This window comes from Chiloscyllium punctatum, chromosome 3 (genome assembly GCF_047496795.1).
Source record: "Chiloscyllium punctatum isolate Juve2018m chromosome 3, sChiPun1.3, whole genome shotgun sequence".
In the NCBI taxonomy this organism is placed as follows: Eukaryota; Metazoa; Chordata; class Chondrichthyes; order Orectolobiformes; family Hemiscylliidae; genus Chiloscyllium; species Chiloscyllium punctatum.
The window spans coordinates 12424951-12445378 of record NC_092741.1 but is presented as its reverse complement, the minus strand read 5'-3'; the positions used below and the strand labels follow the sequence as shown (position 1 = coordinate 12445378).

The 20428-nt window shown below is 43.6% G+C and overlaps 1 protein-coding gene across 3 annotated transcripts in view; it reads left to right on the top strand.

The window, feature by feature from the left end:
• Positions 1 to 20428, top strand: part of znf318 (zinc finger protein 318) — a 108974-nt gene that overhangs the window by 10948 nt on the left and 77598 nt on the right. The window contains exon 3 of one of the 3 annotated variants that reach the window (XM_072550679.1): positions 13011 to 13106. The exons of the other annotated variants lie outside the window; for them this stretch is intronic. The gene's annotated coding sequence lies outside the window, so the exon portion shown is untranslated. The remainder of the gene's footprint in view (positions 1 to 13010; positions 13107 to 20428) is intronic. 3 annotated transcript variants of the gene reach the window in all.

Here is a 20428-nt window from a genome sequence, read left to right as displayed (position 1 = left end):
ATTTCTTCAGCTTCCTCATTTCTCTTCCCCCCCACCTTATTACTGTCCCAACCCTCGGACTCAGCACCGCCTTCTTGACCTGCAATCTTCTTCCCGACCTCTCTGCCCCCACCCCTTCTCCGGCCTATCACCCTCCCCTTAACCTCCTTCCACCTATCACATTCCCAACGCCCCTCCCCCAAGTCCCTCCTCCCTACCTTTTATCTTAGCCTGCTTGGCACACCTTCCTCATTCCTGAAGAAGGGCTTATGCCCGAAACGTTGATTCTCCTGCTCCTTGGATGCTGCCTGACCTGCGCTTTTCCAGCAGCACATTTTTCAGCTCTGATCTCTAGCATCTGCAGTCCTCACTTTCTCCTATTACCAAGATGTGTCAAATATAAACCATCTTTCAACACTCCACAAGCTAGAAGAACAGCAGAACGGAATGGCTGCAGGATACTACAAGAAATGATAAATGATGCCTACAACTGACTCCATAAATTCAAATGAGAAATTTTGCACCAAAAAAACTGCATTAACGTGACTGACCATAAACGGACAAGTACGCTAGAACAAGTCATCAACACTAAACAATAGCGGACCAAGACAAAGAAAAGACTAGCCCTACAAGAAAATCTGGCGAAGCTTTTGAACAGCAATAACATGGACAATTGAGAGACTTGGATAAAGAACCTGTTGGGCTGACCACTCTCTCTCAGAAAAAGCCACCCTAGTGCAAGGGATGAACTTCAACCACAGGGAAGTGGACAAAAACGACATCCTAGCAGCACGGGAATCCACCCTGAAAGATACCGGACTTAAGGAAGAAATCCAGCAAGCAGCAACATTAAGCAGAAAGAAAGGAGGAATACCCTCAACACACTGGAATGGAAAGCCCTGAAGGACTCAGAAAAGACAGAAATATCGTAAAGATCAGAGTGGTGCTGGAAATGCACAGCAGGTCAGGCAGCATCCAAGGAACTAGAAAATCAACATTTCGGGCAGGAGCCCTTCATCAGGAATATTGTAATCCTACCAGCAGACAAAGGGCGCATGACCATCATCCTGAACAGAATACAAGACATCGCAAAAGCAAACACACTATTGACAGATACAGATATCTACCAGCAGGTGGTGATGGACCCAACTCCACAGCAAGAAAACTGTATTACAGCAGCCCTGAGGAAACTTCACTAGACAAGTGAAATTAAAAAAACAGATCTCCAAACAATGAAACCTGAAAGATCCATCATCCTCTGTTTCTACGGATTGCCAAAGGTACATAAACAAGGGGCCCCTCTCAGACTCATAGTCTCACTTTCTGGTACACCGACATACAGACTAGCAAAGAAACTGCAATGCAAACTGAAACACCGAGTTGATGACTCAAGTCTCTCCATCCACTGCACCCAGGAATTTCATAATATATCAAAGACACCAAGGTAGAGTACGATGAGGTCATGGTTTACTTGCATGTGAAGGCCCTATTCACAATAAACATCACCTTGGCTAAAGAAACACTGGCCTCACTGCTAGACAAACCAAGGACGCAAACACCTTGACAGCAATACCTCGATCAGCAAGGACAGCATCCTCAAACAAATAGACCTGTGCTTCATTACCCACTTCACCTTCAGTGACAAGACCTACAAACAAGTCATGGGGACGCCTATGGGATCACCAATGTCAGGACTCTTCGCTGAGGCAGTTATGCAGAGGTTAGAATGAACAACCCTTCCCAAACTCCAGCCCAAGCTTTGGGTCTGCTATGTGAATGACACCTTTGTCATCATGAAACGCAACAAATTAGAAGAAACTCGCAAGCACACAAATAACATCCTTACTAGTATAAAGTTTGCCAAAGAGGAAGAGAAGAAAAATGGACTCCCCTCCTAGACGTCACAGAGTGCAAAGCCAATGGAGAACAACAGACCAGCTTTTATAGGAAAGCCGCGCACACTGACCAGATACTCAACTGCAGGAGCAATCATGCAACACCCACAAACTGGGCTGCATCAGCACATTATTTAAATTATTCACATTAATAAACAGTACACTGCAGCACCCAGGCACGAAGAGCAGCCGAGGAAAAACACCAGCACAACGTATTCAGGAAAATGGGTACCTGATAAACACAGTCCACCGATTCCAACGCCAAAAACAAGAATACACAAGACGCCCAGAAACTCTAGGTATATAGTAAAGACATCTTGGGGATGACGACCAGACTATTCCGACCCCTCAGCCTCATGGTAGCCCACCGCACTGAAGTGGCTCCTGATGAGTTTTAAGGAACCCGTCCCAACGACCAACAGAACCGCCGTCATATACGAAATACTCTGCAAGGACTGCAGAGTATTACATTGAGCAGACAGGCAGGAAACGAGCCACCAGAATACATTAGCATCAACGAGCCAGCAAAAGACATGACCAACTATCACTTGTCATTAATACACATATATGAAGAGGAGACAGGCGTAACAACAACATGCATGGGAATTCCTCAAGGCCTGGCATTCAACCAGAACTCCCATTAACAAATATATCGATTTGGACCCCGTTTACCAACCTCTCGGAAAAAGAACCTGAAGTGATATCACCCACCACAACAAACCAAGCGGAACAGAACACCAGCGCTTCATCAGAGGTTCACAACATCTGAGAACAAATCTACAAGTGCAGCAAGCAAAATTAGAATCTGATCTACAACCTGAAGTACAAATCTTCTCAAATCGCAGACAGGATTTATTCACCTTTGGTAGCGAGTGGACTTTATAGTGATAGGCAGCATGGGTTTGTTCAGGGAAGGTAGCACCGTACCAACTTGTTTGAGTTTCTTGAGATGACAAGAATGATTGTTGAGGGCAGGGCAGTGAATAATGTCCATATGGACTTTAGTAAGGCATTTGATAAGGTACCTCGTGGCAGGCTGGTAGAGAAGGTAGAGTCTTATGGGATCTGTGATGAATTGGCTAGAAGGATGCAAAACTGGCTTGGTCATGGAAATGATGTGGAGGTGCCGGTGCTAGACTGATGTGGATAAAGTCAAAATCACACTATACTAGGCTATAGTCCAGCAGGTTTATTTGGAAGTGCTAGCTCTGAGTGCTGCTCCTGCATCAGGTTGCTGTAGAGCAGGATCATAAGACACAGAATTAATAGCAAAAGATCAGGGTCATGCATGCAACTAATCAGATATATTGAAAAAAAAACCTAGATTGTTGTTACAGTTTTTTGATCTTTTAGAATGGGTTGCAGGTTTCAATAGACAGTAGACAATGGATGCAGGAGTAGGTCATTCTGCCCTTCGAGCCTGCACCACCATTCATTATGATCATGGCTGCTCATCCTCAATCAGTATCCTGTTCCTGCCTTATCTCCATAACCCTTGATTCCACAATCCTTGAGAGCTCTATCCAACTCTTTCTTAAACGAATCCAGAGACTGGGCCTCCACTGCCTTCTGGGGCAGAGCATTCCACACAGCCACCACTCTCTGGGTGAAGACGTTTCTCCTCATCTCTGTCCTAAATGGCCTACCCCTTATTTTTAAGCTGGGTCCTCTGGTTCGGCACTCACCCATCAGCGGAAACATGTTTCCTGCCTCCAGAGTGTCCAATCCTTTAATAATCTTATATGTCTCAATCAGATCCCCTCTCAGTCTTCTAAACTCAAGGGTATACAAGCCCAGTTGCTCCAATCTTTCAACATAAGATAGTCCGTTTCGGTTCGTTAATATGTAAATCCCAGAATGACTTTTAAGTCACATTCTTGAGATAACGCAAGGTTTAGCGCACACATCTCCATCCAGGACAGGCACCTCAGTACTTCACTCTACCGCAAGCCCACAGAAAACCTCACAATACTGTACTTCCACCCTAAACATACTAAAACAGCCATCCACTACAGACAAACCCTGTGCATATACAGGATCTGTTCAGGTGAGGAGGAACATGATGGACACACGGAAGTGCTGAAGGACGTCCTCATAGGAACAGGGTACGATGCTCAACTCATTGATCTCCAGTTCCGACGTGCCACAGCGAGAAACCATAATGACCCCCTGAGGAGACAGACACAGGATGCGACTGATAGGGTGTCCTTTGTTGTCCAATACGTCCTAGGAGAGAAGAAACTACACTGTTGTTTGCAGCCTGCAATACGTTATCAATCAAGATGAGGCCCTCTTCAAGCCCATCCCTATGGCTCCACTTCTCACCTTTAAACAACCACCAAAACTTAAACAGACGATTGTTTGCAGCAAACTGCCCAGCCTTCAGGGCAACGTTGACCACCACACCATACAACCCTGTCATGGTGACCACTGTATGATATGTCTGTGTCGACATGGATATGACCATTATGTGTAGAGACACCACCCACCCTGTACACAGCAAGTACTCTTGACTTGGCCAGCATCGTCTATCTCGTAGGCTGTTGGCAAGACCAAGCAAATGCTATGACAGTGGATGAATGGAAACAGTGTAACAATTGCCAGACAAGGATGATTTCCACCCCCACCCCCAAGCTGAGGGACGCTTCACTGGTCAGGGTCATTTGGCCTTGATCTTTGGATGACCATCCTCCAAGGCGGACTTTGGAATAACCAGCAATGCTCAGTGGCTGAGCAGAGGCTGATAGCCAAGTTCAATACCCATGAGGAGGGTCTCCGCCAGGACCTTGGGTTCATGTCACATTACAGGTGACCCCACTACACCATACACTCTTATTTGCATGCATACATACTCTTACATACTGTCTCACTCATGCAGACCCGATCTCATACACATGCTCTTTGTCAGATGCATGCACACACGGCGCCCTCCCCCTGCCCCTCAAAACTCCGACAGGCACTTTCATGCGCTCGCATTCACACTCTCCCCTACACACATGTACTCATTCTCTGCCCCTCACAAGCACATATAAGTCTATGGGGTGAATTTGCATTTGCAGAATTGTAATTGCAGTTACATTCTATTTTATTTGAAAAGCACGAAATCTGCAGGCATCAATATAGGCAGTTAATCCAAGTAACATTTTATAAAATCCTACTTTGGAAATACAACCAGTCTGACTCAAGATTGGGATGCAGACTGAATCTAACCTCACACCTTTAACACATTGTCTGAGCTGAGGTGCCACTTTTTAAAATAAAATCTTAAGTTATCTTGGGAAGGTGACTAAAAAGAAGTTCTGGAATTTACATAGTAATGAACTGAAACCTGCAACCCATTCTAAATGATGAAAGACTTGATAGCAATCTAGAGTTTTTCAATATACCATATCAGTTGCATGCATGACATTGATCTTTTGCTGTAAATTCTTTGTCTTATGATCCTGCTCTATAGTTATGTGATGAAGGAACAGCGCTCTGAAAGATAGTACTTCCAAATAAACTTGTTGGATTATAACCTGGAATTGTGTTGTTTTTAACTTGGTCATAGAGTAGAAGAGGGCTTTTTGGAATGGAGATCAGTAACTATTAATGTTCCACAGGGATTTGTGCTTTGTTGTTTGTAATCTAAATGTCTGGAGGAAAATGTAGGCATCTGATTACTGAATTTGCACGATACCAAAGTTGGCAGAATTGCAAATAGTGAGGAGGATTGTTAAAGGATACAGTGGGATAGATTGCAGATTTGGACCCCTAAAATGACAGCGTCTAATCTGGACAAATGCAAGGTGATGTATCTTGTAAGATGGAATTCAGATGTGAATTATACAGTAAATAACACAACTTTTAGGAGTATTGATATAAGGAAGAATCTGGGCATACAGGTCCACAGTAGCGACAGAGGTTGGTGACATGTTCAAGGAGTTACACAGCACCTTGACCTTGACTGACTGGGGCATTGAATGTAAACGTTGGCAAGTTATGTTACAGCTGTATACAACTTTAATCAGACCACGTTTAGAATATTACATGCAGTTCTGGAAGGTGCAAATAAGGTTGACCAGGAGGTTGCCTGGTCTTAGTTATGAGGAGAGGTTGGATAAACTCTCTTTTCACTGGAAATACTGAGACTGCGAATCAACCTGATAGGGGTCCGCAAAATTATGAGATAGGATGGTTAGTGTGAGGCTTTTTCCTTGGGTGGACCGGTGAACTGCAAGAGGGCACAGATTCAAGGTGAAAGGGGTCAGGTTTAGGGGAGAAGTGCTGTAAAGATTTTTAATACAAAGGGTGTTGAGTGCTTGGAATGTACTGCCAGTGGAGGTGGTGGTTGCAGGCAAATTCGTACTGTTTAGGTATATTTTGTTAGGCATATCTTGTTAGTTATCTGAATGTGAGACAAAGAGGGGTAGATACTGTGCATGGGCAATAAGTAGTGGGTCTAAGTCAGGATGAGGAATCAACACTGGCTTGGTGGGCCGAAAGGGCCTGTTTGTGTGCTGTGTTGAATTGCTACTTCAATAAGAGCCGAGGCCATGCAACTAAATTTATTAAGTATAGGGAGCAAATGAACCTTTGTTTCTTTAGACTTTGTTATTTCGGATTACTGCTTTAGCTTTTGAATAAGAATAAAATAATCAAGGTTAAGAGGTTTTGACTGGGTTGGTAAATAAATACTCCTTGTCTGAATTTTTAATACAAGCTTTGCTTGCAAGTTTATTGGACATATAATTTGGCATTATAAGTGAACAGATATTGTCTGGCAACTGCACAGATAGATTTTAATTATGAAGATCAGAAGTTGCTATGATGAGTTGCTCCTCTATGGAATGGATGCACCACATGGAGGGAATTCTTTAGAAATCACTTGATTTGAAATCTGCCAAGCAGCCTTGAATTTATCTTTATCAATGTAGAATTAAGAGCAGAAGCCTGCCACTCAGCCTTTGGGCCCAGCACACTCATTCAGTAGGACTTGCAATGATTTTAACCTCAATTCCATATTGCTAACTCTTAATGACAACTTTACATTCCTTTGCTTATCAACCATCTGTCTCTGCCCTTGAAAATGTCAAAGTATCTGCCTGTATTTTCCCCTTTGAAGAATAAAGTTCTAAAGACAATCGACTATCTGAGAGAAATAATTACTTCTTATCTCTGTCTTATGTGGGTGACCTTTATTTTCAAACAGGGACGTCCTATTTCTGGATTCACCCACAGTGAAAGCATTTTACATCTGTCCTGTCAAATCTTCTCAGGGGTCCTGTTTGTTTCAATCAAGATAGTTGTTAAAATGCCATTGGATCCAAGCATTACTTGTTCAATCTTTCCTCAATCCAGGTATTAGTCTGGTAAAACCTTCTTTGAATTTTTTGCAGTGTATTTACATTAAGTTCTAAACTGGCAGTGCATTCTATTCCAGATATGATCTCACTACTGCCATGTATAACTGAAACATGACTTATCTACTTTTGCATTTACTTCCCCTTAAAATGAATGATAGCATTCTACTTGCTTTCTCAATTAGTTGGTGTACCTTCATATTAACCTTTTGCAGTTCATGAATTGGGGCATTCAGATCTCTTACCATTTAGTTTATTCTTTTATTCTTCCTGCCTAAAGGACCGTTCCACATTTTGCAACTTTATAGTTTTTTTCCCAGATCTTTGCCTAATCACCTAACCTATCTATCTATTTTTATAACTCCCTCATGTCTAGAATCATAGAATCCCTACAGTGTGGAAGCAGGTCCTTCAGCCCCACGGGTCCACACTGACCTCCGAAGAGTGACCCATCCAGACCCATTTCCATACCATTTTATCCTATATTTATCCTTGACTAATGCACCTAACCTATACATCCCCGAATCCTATAGGCAATTTAGCAAGGCTAATTTATCTAACCTGCACATCTTTGGATTGTGGAAGGAAACCCGTGTCTCCCTGTAGACACAGGGAGAATGTGCAAACTCCACACAGAAAGTTGCCCGAGGCTGGAATTGAATCCAGGTCCCTGGCGCTGTGAGGCAGCGGTGCTAGCCACTGTGCCACCCTAACCTAGGTTTACTTTCATACCTAAGTCTACTTTCCTACCTAGCTTTGCATCGTTAGCAAATTTAACCATCATGCCTTTTGGTTCCTTAATTCAAATCATTTATAGAAATTGTGAAGAGTTGAGACTCAAGTGCTTGTAACCATTGTTGTGCCTCAGGTATGTTTTTTTAAACCAGAAAATGACCCAGTTATGGTCTGTTTGATGTTAGCTGTCAAAGGGTGTAATGCTGGGAAAGCACAGCTGGTCAGGCAGCTTCTGAGGAGCAGGGGAATTAACATTTCGAGCAGAGGTTCTTCATCAGGAATGAGGGGTGGTCCAAGGGGGTTGAGAGATAAATGGGAGGAGGCTGGGACTGGGGGAATGTAGCTGAGAATGCGATAGGGAGATGAAGTTGGGGGTGAAGGTGATAGGTCGGACAGGAGAGTGGAGTGGGTTGGTGGGAGGAACGATAGTCAGGTCAAGAGGGCAGTCCCAAGTTGGATGGTTGGATCTAGGATAAGGTGGAGGGAAGGGTAATGAACAATCTGGTGGAATCCACATTGATTATGGTTGAAGGGTTGCAAGGCGGAAGATGAGGTGTTCTTCCTCCAGGCGTCAGGTGGTAAGTGTTTGGTGGCGGGGGCAACCCAGGATCTGCACGTCATTGGTGGAGGGGGGAGTAAAACTGTTCAGACGCGGGGGTGGTCAGGTTGTTTCGTGCATGTGTCTTGGAGATGTTCTCTGAAGCTGTGCTTTTCCAGCCCTCTCTTCGACTCTAATGTCCAGGATGTGCAGTACTCACTTTCTCCCAGTTAATTATAATCTTATAATCTTCGAAGGATGTCTACCTTGAAGAAGTTCTTCTCCTCCTCCCTCTGCAAGAATCTGAGTATTCTCTCGCTCCTTGGATGTTGCCTGACTGGCTGTGCTTTTCCAGCATCACACTCTTCGACTCGGATCTCCAGCATCTGCAGTCCTCACTTTCTCCCTTGCTGTTAGCTGGTCTGTCTCTCCATGGCAGTGTTGTCTCTGCAGTATGAGCTTTTATTTTCCACTGTATCCTTTAATGTGGCACCATAGGAAATGAAAAATGCCTTCTAGAAACGTACATATGGTACATCTTCTAGTTCCCCTTTATCCACAGAGTACGTGTTACTTCAAAGAGCTCAGATAGGGAATCGTGTCTAAAAAACTCATGAAACCATGTGAATCTGCCTGACTACCTTGAATTTATCTGCGTGTCCTGTTATGATGCAGTCAATTACCATGTTTCCTGAAAAAGAGTATTCTTAATGGTTGTGGATAACAGTTTTCTCATTTCTATCTTAATTAGACAATTATATTAAATTGTGAAACTGTAGCTCTGAGTTCTTGATTCTCACGCAAGCAGAAATAATATCTTGGCACTTACCCTGTCAAGCCTCAAAGAACAAAGAACGTTTACATCCCAAGAACAGGCCATTCGGCCCTCCAAGCCTGAGCTGATCCAAATCCACTGTCTAAACCTGTCGTCCCGAGACCTAAGCATCTGTATCCCTCTGCTCCCCACGTACTATTGCATCTGTCCAGACGCACCTTAAATGAATCTACCATGCCTGTCTCTACTACCTCTGCTGGCAATGCATTCCAGGCACCTACCACAGTCTGTGTAAAGTACTTGGGGCGTGTATTCCCCTTAAACTTTTCATCTCTCCTTGAAAGCGTGACCTCTCGTCATTGAATCCTTCACCCTGGGGGAAAAAGCTTATCTCTATCTACCCTGTCTATACCATTCATGATTTTGTACACCTCAATGAGGTTTCTCCCCGATCTCCTTTTTCTCATGAAAACAAACCTAACCTACTCAACCTCTCTTCATAGCTAGCACATTCTGTACCAGGTAACATCCTCGTAAACCTTCTCTGCACCCTCTCCAAAACGTCCCCATCCTTTTGGTAATGTAGCGACCAGAACTGTACACAGTATTCTTAATGTGGCCAAACCAATGTCGTGTACAAATTTAACATGACCTGCCAGCTTTTATACTCAATACCCCGTCTGATGAAAGCAAGTATACCAGATGCCTTCTTGACCACTCTATCCACCTGTGCAGCCACCCTCAGGGTACAATGGACCTGAACTCCCAGATTTCCACACTGTAAGTAATCTAATCTAATCTAATCTCTCTGATCATCAATGTTTCCCAAGGCTCTTCCATTTACTGTATAATTCCCTCTAAAATTAGACTTCCCAAAATGCATCACTTCACATTTGCCTGGATTGAACTCCATCTGCCACTTCTCCGCCCAACTCTCCAGTCTGTCTATATCCTCCTGTACTCTTTTGACAGTCCCCTATGCTTTCTGCTACTCCACCAATCTTTGTGTCATCTGCAAACTTGCTGATCATACCAACAGTGCCCTCTTCTAGATCATTTATGTATATTACAAACAGCAGTGGCCCCAGCACAGATCCCTGTGGAACACCACTGGTCACCTTTCTCCATTTTGAGAATCTCTCTTCAACTACTACTCTGTCTGCTGTTGCTCAACCAGTTCTTTATCCATCTAGCTAGAAAACCCTGCACACCATGTGACTTCACTTTCACCATTAGTTTACCATGGGGAACCTTATCAAATGCCTTACTAAAGTCCAAAGATGTGCAGGCCAGGTGAATTGGACATGCTAAATTGCCCATAGTGTTAGGTACATTAGTCAGAGGGAAATGGGACTGGGTGGGTTACTCTTCAGAGGGTTGGTGTGGAGTTGTTGGGCTGAAGGGCCTGTTTCTACACTGTAGGGAATCTAAAAAAAAATGATATCTACAGCCCATCATCCATCAACTTGGTCACTTCCTCAAAGAACTCTATTAAGTTGGTACGGTATGATTTATCTGGCACAAAACCATGTTGTCTATCACTGATGAGCCCATTCTTTCCAAAATATAAATCGTTCCTATCCCTCCGTACCTTCTCCAGCAACTTTCCCACCACTGACGTCAGGCTCACTGGTCTGTAGTTACCTGGAATATCCCAACTACCCTTCTTATACAGGGGGACAACATGAGCAACCCTCCAGTCCTCTGGCACCTCATCTGTGTTTAAGGGTGCTACAAAGATACTTGTCAGGGTCCCAGCTATTCCCTCGCTCACCTCCCTCAGCAACCTGGGATAGATCCCATCCGATCCTAGGGGTTTGACCACCTGAATAGTGTGTAGCCTACCCAACACATCTTCCCTACTTCTGTCAACGTGATCCAGAATTATCAAACTTCTAGCCTCTAATCTCAACATTCAGCATGGCACTCTCCTCAATGAACACTGATGCAAAGTAATCATTCAGAATCTCATCCATTCTTTCAGGTTCAATACACAGCCTTCCTTCATTATCCTTTAATGGACCAATCCTTTCTCTGGTTACCTCTTGCTGCTTATATAAGAATAAAATGCTTTTGGGGTTCTGCTTAATTCTGCATGCTAAAGCTATTTCATGACCCCTTTTAGCCCGCTTGATTCCTCGTTTAAGACTGGTCCTACTCTCCCGATATTCCTCCTGGGATGGTTCTGTTTTTAGCTGCCTGGACCTTATGTGCGCTTCCCTTTTCCTCTTGGTTAGTCACGCGATTTCTCCTGTCATAGCGAGTTTTGAGAAGATTTGTAGCTCAGGTTCAGGTTCTATATGTAGGTTTGCTCGCTGGGTTGGGAGATTTATTTTCAGACGTTTCATCATCCTACAGGGTAACATCTTCAGTGGGCCTTAGGTGAAGCAGTGTACATGATTCCTGCTTTCTGTTTATATGTTTGGGTTTCTTTGGGTTGGTGATGTTATTTCCTGTGGTGATGTCATTTCTCCTGTCATCCATGTTCATGAATCGTGCCTTTCCTATCCTTTGCTTTCAGTGGCACATGCCTATCCTGCATTATCTTTAACCTATCTTTGAAAGCCTCCCACATCTCAAAGGTAGACTTCCCTTCCAATAGCTGAGTCCAATCCACATTTCCCAGCTCCTGCCTAATTTTGATATAATTGGCTTTGACCCAGTTTAGTACTCTTCCCTTAGGACCACTCTCATCTTTGTCTACAAGTATTCTAAAACTTACAGAATTGTGGTCACTATTCCCAAATAAATCCTCCACCGCAACTTCTACCACCTGGTCTGGCTCATTCCCCAATACCAGGTCCAATATGCCCCCTTCCTTCTTCGGTCTATTGACATACTGCTTTAGAAAACTCTCCTTGACGCTTCTTACAAATTCTGCCCCATCCAGACCTCTGACACCAAGTGAATCCCAGTCAATTTTGGGAAAATTAAAAACTCCCATCACCACCACTCCGTTGCCTCTACATCTTTCCATAATCTTTTTACACATTTGTTCTTCTACCTCATACTCACTGTTGGAAGGCCTGTAATACAGCCCCGACAGCTCCACCCATAATGTCTTACTACTCAAGCCCTCCACAGTATCCTCCTTTAGCACACCCATGATATCATCCCTGATGAGCAATGCAGCAACTCCCTTCCTTTTACTTCCCTCCCTGTCCTGTCTGAAGCGTCTATATTCTGGAATGTTTAGTTGCCAATTATGCCATTCCTTCAACCAAGTCTCTGTGATTGCAATAATGTCATACTCCCAGGCACCAATCCAGGCCCTAAGTTCATCTGCCTTATCCATTATACTACTTGCATTAAAGTAGATGCACTTCAGGCCACCAGTTCTTTTACGTTCATCTGCTCTCTGCATACTCTTACCCTTATTAATGCTATCTTCATGATTCTTACAGTCTCCAGTTTCCACCTCGCTGTCTACTTGTCTTCTCTTCTGGTTCCCAGCCCCTTGCCACATTAGTTTAAAACCTCTCTAACAGCAGTAGCAAAAACTCCCCCAGTACATTGGTTCCAGTCTGGTTCAGATGTAGACTATCCAATTTGTAATAGTCTCACCACCCCCAGAACTGGTCCCAATGTCCAACAAATCTGAACCCCTCCCACCTGCACCATCCCTCAAATTATTTCAAATAGATAGCCTATCAATTCTTCTAGGCTCAATTTTTCCTCATCAGACAATTCATTCATCTCAGAATTAACCTCCTGAATCTTCTCCAGACGTTTCTATTCATTCACAGGATGTAAACAATGCTCACACCCATTCCTAAATGCCAAAAGGGTAGTTAAGAGTCAGCGATACTGCAGTGGTTTTGGAGTCACATACACCAGACCAGGTAAGGATGGTGGTTTCCTTACCTAAAGGGCATTATTGTTTTGTCTGTGGTCACCATTAAACCATTAATTCCAGATTTATATTCAATTCAAATACCAACATTTGTCATGGTGAGATTCAAGCCCAGGTCTCTGGATTAATAGTCCAGTGATAATGTGACATTGGGTCACTGCTTCCAGCACAAGTATATTGTTATCTAAGTAAGGAGAATAGAACTGCTAGCAGTAGTCCAGGTATGGCCTCAACCGGTACCCTGTACAATTGGAGCAAGACTTTGAGATTTTTTTACTCAATCTGTATTGCAGTTAAGCACTTCCTGATTACTTGATGTTTGCATGTGTACTTAGAGTCATAGAGATGTACAGCATGGAAACAGACCCTTCGGTCCAACCCGTCCATGCCGACCAGATATCCCAACCCAAACTAGTCCCACCTGCCAGCACCTGGCCCATATCCCTCCAAACCCTTCCTACTCATATACTATCCAAATGCATCTTAAATGTTACAATTGTACCAGCCTCCACCACTTCCTCTGGCAGCTCATTCCATACACGTACCACCCTCTGTGTGAAAAATTTGCTCCTTAGGTCTCTTTACCCTATCCATGCTCCTCATAATTTTGTAAACCTCTATAAGGTCACCCCTCAGCCTCCGACGCTCCAGGGAAAGCAGCTCCAGCCTCTCCCAACAGCTCAAATCCTCCAACCCTGGCGCCATCCTTGTAAATCTTTTCTGAACCCTTTCAAGTTTCACAACATATTTCTAATAGGAAGGAGACGAGAATTGTACGCAATATTCCAACCGTGGCCTAACCAATGTCCTGTACAGCCACAACATGACCTTCCAACTCCTGTACTCAATACTCTGACCAATCAAAGAAAGCATACCAAAAATCGCCTTCACTATCCTATCTACCTGTGACTCCGCTTTCGAGAAGCTATGAACCTGCACTCCAAGGTCTCTTTGTTCAACAACACTCCCTCGGACCTTACCATTAAGTGTATAGGTCCTGCTAAGATTTGCTTTCCCAAAATGCAGCACCTCTCATTTATCTGAATTAAACGCCATCTGCCACTTATCAGCCCATTGGTCCATCTGGTCAAGATCCTGTTGTAATCTGAGGTAACCCTCTTCATTGTCCACTACACCTTCAATTTTGGTGTCATCTGCAAACTTACTAACTGTACCTCTTATGCTCGCATCCAAATCATTTATGTAAATGACAAAAAGTAGAGGACCCAGCACCGATATTTTTGGCACTCCACTGGTCACAGGCCTCCAGTCTGAAAAACAACCCTCCACCACGACCCTCTGTCTTCTACCTTTGAGCCAGTTCTGTATCCAAATGGCTAGTTCTCCCTGTATTCCGTGAGCTCTAACCTTGCTAATCAGTCTCTCATGGGGAACCTTGTTGAATGCCTTACTGAAGTCCAGATAGATCACATCTACCGCTCTGCCCTCATCAATCCTCTTTGTTTAAAAAACTCAATCAAGTTTGTGAGACATGATTTCTTGATACGTGCACCCGAACACTGAGCCTGATCAAGATCCTACTGAACCACAACGTTCTGAAATCTCTTCCTATTTAAATAAAATTGTACTTTTTGGTTCTTCCTGTTAGAGCAAACCACTTCAGATTTTCCCATGTTGCACTCTGTCAAAGTTTTGCCTATGCTTAATATATCTGAATTCCTTTCAGAGTTTGCTTCCTCACAGCTTACTTTTCTACCTATCTTTGTATAATTTATAAATTTGGCTGCACTATGATTTGTTGCTTTATCCAACTATTACTATAGTTAGTAAATTGCTGAGGCCCCAGTGTTGATCCCTGTGGTACTGTACTTGCCATCATGAAACTGGTTCAAAATTATGACAGGAGGGCTCCCTTGGGGCCTTGGATGGGGGTGAGGGAGGAGGTGTGGGCGCAGGTTTTGCAATTCCTGCGGTGGCAAAGGAGGGTGCCAGGAAGGGAGGAATTGCAGGAATTGCAAAACCTGCGCCCACACCTCCTCCCTCACCTCCATCCAAGGCCCCAAAGGAACCTTCCACATCCATCAACGTTTTACCTGCGCATCCATTCATATCATTTATTGTATCCATTGCTCCCGATGCGGTCTCCTCTACATTGGGGAGACTGGGCGCCTCCTAACAGAGCACTTTAGGGAACATGTCCGGGACACCCCCTGTGACCCAACATTTCAACTCCCCCTCACACTCTGCTGAGGACATGGAAGTCCTGGGCCACCTCCACCGCTGCTCCCTCACCAACCGACGTCTGGAGGAAGAACGCCTCATCTTCCGTCTCGGAACGCTTCAACCCCAGGGCATCAATGTGGACTTCACCAGTTTCCTTATTTCCCCTCCACCCCCCCACCTCACCCCAGTTCCAATCTTCCAGTTCAGCACTATCCCCACTTGCCTCTCTTCCTTTCCACCTATTCATTCCACCCTCCTCTCTGACCATCATCCCTACCCCCGTTCAACCATTGTACTCTATGCTACTTTCTCCCCACTCCCACCCCCCTCTCATTTATCTCTCCACTCTGCAGGCACCCTGCCTCGATTTCTGATTAAGCGCTTTTGCCCGAAACATCAATTTTTCTGCTCCTCGGCTGCTACCTTATCTGCTGTGCTTTACCAATACCACTCTAATCTAGACTCTGGTTTCCAGCATCCGCAGTCCTTGTTTTGCCTAGTCTCAGCTTTACCAATGTATCCTCCATCTGAACTCTCTGATCCTCAGAAGCATTGTTGTTGACCTTTGTGTTTCTTAAAGGGACAATGACCAAGTTAAAAGGTATTTTATAGGTACTTAGTAATTGGGGAATCTATTCAGGTCCAGGAGATGGTTGGTAAGGGCTGATAAATATTACAATGATTTTTGATGGGGATGGTATTGTTTAGTATGCTGCAGTTAGTCAGAGGTAAATGCTGCTTGTAGCAAGGGCTGGTAAAGTGTGAAAATGCAGTAATGGGTTTGAAAAGTTTGTGTTGATTAGAAAGGGTTGTTTTAAAGTTGGATAGTAAAATATCTTTTAAAATCGCAGTTTAATGAATGAATTAAACCATGTTATCGTACATCAAGGGTTATGAATGAATGCACGAGAACCCTGTATTAATGAATATAGTGAGCTGGTGAGTGAGTTGATAAAGATAACCTATAACACAATATTCACATTGTGTGGGGCGGCACAGTGGCTCCCTGGTTAGCACTGCTGCCTCACAACACCAGGGTCCCAGGTTCGATTCCAGCCTTGGGTGACTGACTGAGTTTGCACATTCTCCCATGTCTGCGTAGGTTTCCTCCGGTGCTCCAGTTTCCTCCCACAGTCCAAAGAAGCGCAGGTCAGGTGAATTGGCCATGCTAAATTGTCCATAGTGTTAGGTGCATTAGTCAGAGGGAAATGGGTCTGGGTGGGTTGCTGTTCAGAGGGTCGGTGTGAACTGGTTTCCACACTGTAGGGAAACTAAACTAAATTTCCAAGTCCTTCCTCAAGTACTGTCCAAAATTGATTATTTCCAGTTACGGCTGAGCTTTCTTGCAGATATTGACAACTCATTTAGCCTGGAAAAGGAGTATTGGTTTTTTTTCATTCACTGATGAGTCATGGACTTTGGCTGGCCAGTATTCTTTACCTGTCCCTAGTTGTTCTTGAGAAGGTGGTTCTGAGCTGCCTTCTTGAACTGCTGCAGACAATGTTCTGTCACTAGACCCACAATACCATTAAGGATGGAATTGGGTGTTATGATGAGCTGATGGTAATACTGGACAAGTCAGATTCCAGAGTAAACTGACTTGATTGACCCCCAAGTATTATTTTTGTAATTGGGTTATTCTGTCTGTTAGGAGTTGGACATACGAATGGGAGTGGCAATGTACCTTTCAGAAAAAAAAAGTATGTATATGACTATTTGGAAAAGTCTTATCATAAGCAGCAAAAAGACAGATTCAACCCTTTTTCCCCAGCAGCATCTTTTCCAAGCATTCAACCTAAAATTTCTTAGTGAACTGATAAGCTTGCAAGTGGGTCTTCACTGAACTGTTCAGATAGTGAAAAGCACAGAGGGTTTCTAGACTACATCTATCTAAACTAGGACTTGGTATATTACCACTGTGCTGCGCCCCCCCCCAATCTCAACTCCATGTAGTGATATATTGTGATGTCTTGTTTCATAATCCTCCCTGATTGCACCAGTATTCTCAACCTAATATAACGTTCTAAAAGTTGTTGATTCTAATCTAACTGGAATTACTAGAACATTGACAATTAACAAATTGTCATCTATAATACATTTTGCATTTTTCTTTTACACACTAGTTAAACCCTTGAGCGAGTACAGAGGTATGCCATCTTTGTCTCAGATTTTTCCCCTGTCTTAAGTATTCAGGATCCATTGTTGCTGCATGCATTATTTCTCATGGCATCATTGGGGAGAATTTTCTGGGCCTGGATGAATTTATTAATGCCCCAGCCATAATTGCTATTGTTCCTCTTTAGTATTCCTGTATAAATGTACCACGTTTGTTTCTTCCAAACCAATTGTCATTGCTGTTGCAACTGCTGCCTCATCTGCACACTAATTGCACCTTTAAATGTCTTCAGGTTCTTGCGAAGATTTATAGCTCTGGTTGTAGAAGTGGTTGTAGGTTAGCTCACTGAGCTCGCGGGTTGTTATGCAATGGTTTTTTCACTGTGCTAGGTAACGTTATCAGTGCAACTGCTGTGAAGCATTGTTGTTCTACTCTGTTTGATATGTCTATGCCCTGGTCTGTTAAGGTGAGTGGTATCCATCCAGTTTTCTTGGCAGTGGTTTGTGTATGGGATCTAAGTCAACATGCTTGATGGCATTGCGGATTGAAAACCAGGCCTCTTAAGAATTTTGTGCACATCTGTTTGGCTTGTCCTAGGATGGTTATGCTTTCACAGTCAAATTGGTCGTCCTCTTTGTCTGCGTGTACTGAGATGAGGGAGAATTGGTTGTGCCGTTATGTTGCTAGTTGGTATTTGTGTATCCAAAATGGCGAAAACAGCATAACCAATGGAACAATGTAACCATTCAAGGAAAACTCAACAGATGTGCAAAATTCTTCGAGGTTTGGTTTTCAACCTTCAGTGCCATCATCAAGTAAGTTGACATAGATCCCATTAAAAATCACTGCAAAGAAAAACCAGGAGTGATACCACCCACCTTTCCAGACTGGGGCGTAGAAATATCAGGCGGAGGAGAACAACAACGCTTCATGCAGATCGCACTGATGACGATATCGAGCATGGTGACAACGTTTGTGTGACAACCCATTAGCTCGGAAAGCTAACCTGCAATCATATCTGAATGGTGCATGTTCCCTTCCGATATGCTGATGAATACTGCCACTAGTGGTAGTCTAACAGCTCTCACTAATTTGTTAATAACTGTCTCATGAAGTGAAGATGATATACCCTCTCAACTCCACTTTACCATATAAAACTGCAGAGTTACCTGATGAAGGGCATTTGCCTGAAATGTCGATTTTACTGCTCCTCGGATGCTGTCTGAACTGCTGTGCTCTTCCAGCACCACTAATCCAGAATCTGGTTTCCAGCATCTGCAGTCATTGTTTTTACCTTGTTGAATTCAGTATTGTAGTGTATTAATTTGTACCCAATATTTCACATTGTTTTCAAAGATCCTATTTCTTCTCTCCTCCACATCTGAAGATGAGAGAGGTCATTATGTTATTGTCCCATCCACAGATTATGGACCAGACCAAACTCCCTTCAAATATAACAAGGAGTTAGCCTCGATCATAACTTTTATTTTCTTTGAAGGCAAATGCAAGGTCCTGTGTTCAAGATATAATTTGATTACACTACTCTTTAAGCAAAACACACTTTATTCTTACCCAGCTGTTAAAATATGAACAAAAGAAAGAGGAATTGGTGTAATTTTAATTGTGTTCGAAAACTTAACAGAAAAGTAGATTATTTAATCACCAAACAACTGTTCTATAAAAAACACCCTTGGCAAAGTCAGTAAAATAGATGATCTCACATGCGATTCTGGCAGCAGAGGCAACTCCATGGCTGAGAGATGCAACAGCTTCCGCAGTCAGCTTTGGAACCCCAATAGCTATTCAAAGCTAATCTGAAACCCTGGTTCTGTGGGAGCTAGGCTTCATTCATTCAAGCTGCTACTATTATTCCAACCTGGGGGGGAAATAATCCCAAGGCCTCCTAAGCTGTTCATTTCATTGGCTTGAAGGAAACAGCTTGACACCTATGGCTCAAAACCTCTCCATAAAAAAACAGACAAAATATACCTCTGAAAGCTACAGTTTCATCACAGGATTGCTTTGGTCAGTCACATTCTATGACAAAGATTGTTGCTAATGCTTTATTACTGGCACTTAGACACAAATTCTTTAACTATTCGGCAGTACATGACAGTGTTAGCACTGGGGGCCCAGTTCGATTCCAGCCTTGGGGGTGTGTGTTGAGTTTGCACCTCCTCGTGTCTGTGTGGATTTCCTCTGGGTGCACTGGTTTCCTCCTACAATCCAAAGATGTGCAGGTTAGCTGGATTGGCCATGCTAATTTGCCCCTGCAGTATCCAGGGAAGTGTTGGCAAGGTGAATTAGCCATGATCAATATGGAGTAGGATATGAATCTGAATGCAATGCTCTTTGGAGGATCGGTGCAGGCTCCATGGTCCAAATGGCTTCTTTCCATACCGTAAGGATTCACCGATTGCAAATCAAGCCAACTTAAAGATCCTACTATTCTTTCCTTAGACTTCATCCAATTTGTGGATGTTTCTTGTCCCTGTTAATTGTCCCATGTTCTCAAACCACTTTTGCTGTTTCTATCTTCTCATGTGTCTTGGAAATCATCCATACAATATTCTTAGCAGCAGAAATCGAACAATTTTCTTTGATCCCAGACACGAACATGTTCATCTATGTTTAGAATTAGAGGATGTCTACAGTGTGGAAATGGGCCATTCGGCCAAACGAGTCCGTACCGACTCTCTGAAGAGTATCCCACCCTGACCCATTTCCCTACCCTATTGGCCTATATTTATCCCTGACTTATCCCGAAACTACACACCACTGAACACTATGGGCAATTTAGCTTGGCCAGTCCACCTAACCTGCACATCTTTGTGCTGTGGGAGGAAACTGGAGCACGCTGAGGTAACCCACGCAGACACAGGGAGAATGGGCAAATTCCACACAGACAGCGAGGAATTGAACCCAGGTCCCTGGCGCTGTGAGACTCTGGTGTTTGGACATCTCTCACTTCCCAATTCAAATAAACTAACTGGTTCCCTTGAAAATATGTT